Raw genomic sequence first — 4,462 nt, forward strand, 5'->3', positions numbered from 1 at the left:
ATAAATCTGCAGTTTTTTCTTCTAATCAGGTGGTGCTGGAATGTCTCAACCGAGGCCAAAGCTGGGCAGGTTCCCAAATCAGGAACTGAAGAAGGGGTCTGGAGAGATTTTTCAATTATACCACATGATCATTCTCTCTATCTCTCCCTGAAGACAATTCACTTAAATAGAGGATCCAAATTACTCTGTAAAGGGGATGGATGGTCATAGAGATTTAACATGATTTCTTGAATATTCTACCTCATACTGGAAATGAAGAGCAGTAACAATATATAACTTTCACGGAGCACATTTTCTGACCGAGACACTGCTAAGTGCTTTGCATGCATCATCTCATTTAATCCTCCAAACAACCCTAAAGGGTGGGCGTTATTTATTATTGCCTCTACCTTAAATGTGGAGGAGCTGAGGTTTTGGAGTACGTGACTTGTGAGTAGTAATTCAGCTGGTTCGTGAGTAGAGCTGGAGGTTGAACCTGAGTCCTACTCCAGAGCCTACACTGCTTACTCTGGTCTTTGTTTTATTGTGGAANCTCCCCCAACAGCCCCCCCCATTACTGCTCTTCTTATCGCCCATTGTTTATTGTACCTTCTAAACAATAGCTAATGAGCCTGTATTACATGGTAGAGAGAGCCAGGGGTGATTTTATTCCATGAAACAGAGATGAGGTTGTGACACAGAAAGGTTAAGTGGCTTCGGTGAGGTCACAGAGCCAGCCTGCAGCAGCGCAGTCCTGAGCCCGCCACTTGGGTTCTTGAACTGACCCTCAGGCCTTTTGGCATCAGAGCTTAATTAGGAGAGTTATTTTCATTTTCCTTTCGATCTCCAATTTGCCATTTTATTGCTGCTTGATAACGGTAGATATCGAAGCCCCAGGCATTTTTCTGCCCCAGTGAGCTTTTTTAATGACTCAACTTATCACATAGAAACCACTTGCTTTAGAGTTAAGCTTTAGATGCCTGTTTCTAGGTCCCTGTGTGTGATGGGGACTGTTGCCTTTTCTCAGAGAAAAACAACCACAAACGCAACTCAGACAGGTTGTTGAGGACCTTTTTTTTTTTTTTTTTAAATCTTACATTTAAATCAGTAAATCAACATCTGTGAGTCATAAACTTGTTCTGGATCAGCCGTTAGTGGTCTGAATGTTTTTGCACCTACCTCCAATACAGCATATTTTAGCTCCAAACTCAGAGGTTCTTTTGTTTGTTGAAGCTTATGATTCAAGAAATAGACAAATAACTTATTCCAGCACACTTGTGGAGAGGGGGAGTCCATCTTCCACGATTGTTTGAAATGGGGTGTCGTTTTTATATTTCTTTTTTACTAAGGCTGGCGTGGCATTGAGGGGGGAGTAAAGAAGAGGAAGGTTATGTTTCTGACATCTTCTACGTGTGTGAGAGAATTCTATGTAAAAATGTGACTAGTTCCTTGATATCATGAACATCTAATTGCATTCCTCTATGCCCCAACCCCTGTAGCTTTGTTTTGACCCTTATTGACTTGATCCTAGTTTAAGGAGTTTCAGCCCTTGCCGGATGTAATTCCCTAGGTCTCAGGGATGTTTAAAGATACAGTTCTGTTTTCTCCCAAGGGCAGGAGGAACAGACAGAAGCAAAGAATTCCCTTCGTTGATTTTTCTTGAGTATCTTAAAATCAGAGTCTTGAAACAACTTGCCAAGTAGCTGGAAGGCAAGGCCCAGCGGATCTCGTTTTGCTGGTGGGGAAACTGAGGCATAACTGAACCTGAGTGGACATGATTGCTGGCGAACAAGAGTTCTGCTCTGCCCCCGGGGGACAAGGAGCAGACCTAGGGGCAGAGTCACTGACAGTTTTTATTTTATCTTCACAAGCCATAGCAGAGCTTACTCACTTACCCTTTAAATTAGAAAGAGTTGGTGGCAAAGTAGGGGCCCACAGTGGCCAGGAAGTTGATAGTTCATTATCGCATACGTATTTATTGAGTGTCTGGCATGTGTCCGGCAGCGGGCCAGGAGTTCGTTGGTTTTTTGGCTACAGTAAGATAGAATTGTCATAGGGAGTCCATAGAACATTTACAAGAATCTACTTGAGTCATAAAGAGAATAAAAATTTCATTTATCAAAATTGGTTTGATACTCGCAAGCCTGATTGGATTATTAACATCCCAAATATGTAAAAAATGTCTTAACTTGTTTATATTAGCAACCCTTGTCACAAGTGCAGTTTCTGTTAGATCCGAAGTTGCATAATTTCTGATAACTTCACTATTCACAATCAGTGTCAAGTAGAAGTCAATTTCCTAAGGTCTGTGGTGGTCTCTGGCTATCTTACCCACCTTCCTGTCTTACCTAACCCCCTTTCTTGATTTGACCTTCAAATATTTTGAGCTTCTGCGCTGCAGGACTGGGTTACAAAAGAATGACTGACAAGGAGAGATGTCATTGTTGAAGGACTGAAGGAATAAACTTCCCCATTGCCAGAGTGGAAAATGTTTATGGTTTGATCGTGGTGGCTTCTTGTAGTGTCTAATGGTGAGGGGTGTTGGCAGCAGGAAGAAAGCTGAGGAGGATTCTGGGGAAGAGAGAAAAGACTGGCTCAGAGGAAGCTTCCTTTGCAAACAGAAAAGAACTCACACTTGGATTTTAAAAATACCAGCATTTTCTTAACACAACATCAATAAAACAAGATTCCCCAAAGCAACTCTTGATTTGCGCAGTTGTTTTGCTGATGTATTCAGAACGGGCAAGGCAGGATTGGTTCAAGATCCTCTCCTTTGCGGCTCATTCGGACGTGTAAATGCACAGTTCGTTCATCAGCGGTTTCCCCCAGCTTTTCCCCAGGATCAGAAGTGTCTGTTCTTGTCTTCTGGAGGCCAGCATTGTTTTCTCACACCTTTTGGAAACACAGCTGGATTACAACAATCCTTCAAAAATTAGGATTATCACATACAAATATTTTCCTCTTGTCACTGAAGGAGGGGCATAATCTGAAGTTTGAACCAAGAGCTAGAGATTTATTTTCTGTTCCTGGCTCCTTCTCTCATTCGCTGTGGGAAACTTGCAAGTTACCAATGCTTCAAGGAGACCAAACTGGGATTAGGTAAAGGTAAGCAGGTGTGTTCAAGTTGATCCGAGTCAGGCTATAGTTACAGGCAGGTGGTGGTAGGTCAGCATATGCTTAGAAATCAGGAAACAGTATTAAAAATAACTTTTTTCTGAGATTATTCAGAAGATTTATGATTAATCTTCTAGCTAATCAAAGGTAGATCTTAATGTCTGGCTCTAGCTACACTTACGTGTGTCTATATACATACCTCTATATTTACTGGTTGCTTTGTTAATTAGAACCAATTACCTCTACTTATGTAACCAATGTATTGGTGCAAAATCATTAACTATTTGGGATCCTGTTGTGGTGTCCGAAGTGTCTGAAATTCCCAAGTGTAACAGGGGCTGTGCATTGCTGCTTGTGTCACAGCTGTGAATGATGTGCTCCAGAAATTCAAAACCACAGAGCCTCTGAATTTCTTTTTTGGTGCTGGTGGTAGTAGTAGGGTTTTCAGTTTTATCTAACGGAGGAGAGTCTGGGAAAGGAAAAGCCAATGGCTCCATAATTAGAGGAACAGAATAATAGCCTCCCCTTCCACCCAACCACTGCTATAGGTAAACTGGATTGGATTCGTTTGGGGGCCCTGTTCTCTGCTCTCCCAATAACACGGAAGTATTTGGGCCTTGGTTTGCGGGTCTCCAGGAGGCTGCTCTGGACTTGATCCTTCTCAAGGACAGCGAAACATGATTTCTGCTCTCGAACGCGGCCGCCGTCTTTTCTGAGTTCATTTCTTAACCATGGTACGGGTGGGCTCTGAAATGTCGAAGGCTCCTCCAGAAATATCGAACCGATTCCTGACTCACTAACCGGCTAGAGTCCAGGACTCATAAAGCCCTTCGAGGACACTGGCTTGAGAACCCCCTGCGCCCGCTTGCACGCACGCCCCTTCCTCCGCATGCCTCACGTCCTGTGTGTCAGTCTTTGTGAATGAATGATGCACACGCACTCCGAAAACTATGCTGCTACTGGGAGGGGGGGCAGGAGCCGGTGACCAAGTCCTCAAGAATGCGTGGCGAATCAGACGGACTTTCCCCAAACGGCTATGGCAGCCTCTGCACCCAGCCTGCTCGCCGGCCCTGGGCCCTTCCCAGCGCGGCAGCCGCCCCAGCGCCCCGNGCGGCTCCGGAGTGCAAGAGCGAGCTGAAGCTGCCTGCCGGCGGAGAGGAGGAGCGGGGCGAGGGCGAGGAGGAGCGGGGCGAGGCGCAGGCGAGCTGGGACCCGGGGCGCGCGCACTTCTCCGCAAAGTGCCAACTTCCCCGGAGAGTGCCGGGCGCGCACCTTCTGGGCGCGGAGGAAAAGTCAGCGGGAATTTGAGATCTTAGGAAAGAAAGTCAGATTTCCCCCCACCCCGTCCCCTTTCCCCTGTTACTAATCC

The sequence above is a fragment of the Crocuta crocuta genome, unplaced genomic scaffold (assembly GCF_008692635.1).
Source record: "Crocuta crocuta isolate KB4526 unplaced genomic scaffold, BGI_CrCroc_1.0 scaffold172, whole genome shotgun sequence".
Taxonomy (NCBI): Eukaryota; Metazoa; Chordata; class Mammalia; order Carnivora; family Hyaenidae; genus Crocuta; species Crocuta crocuta.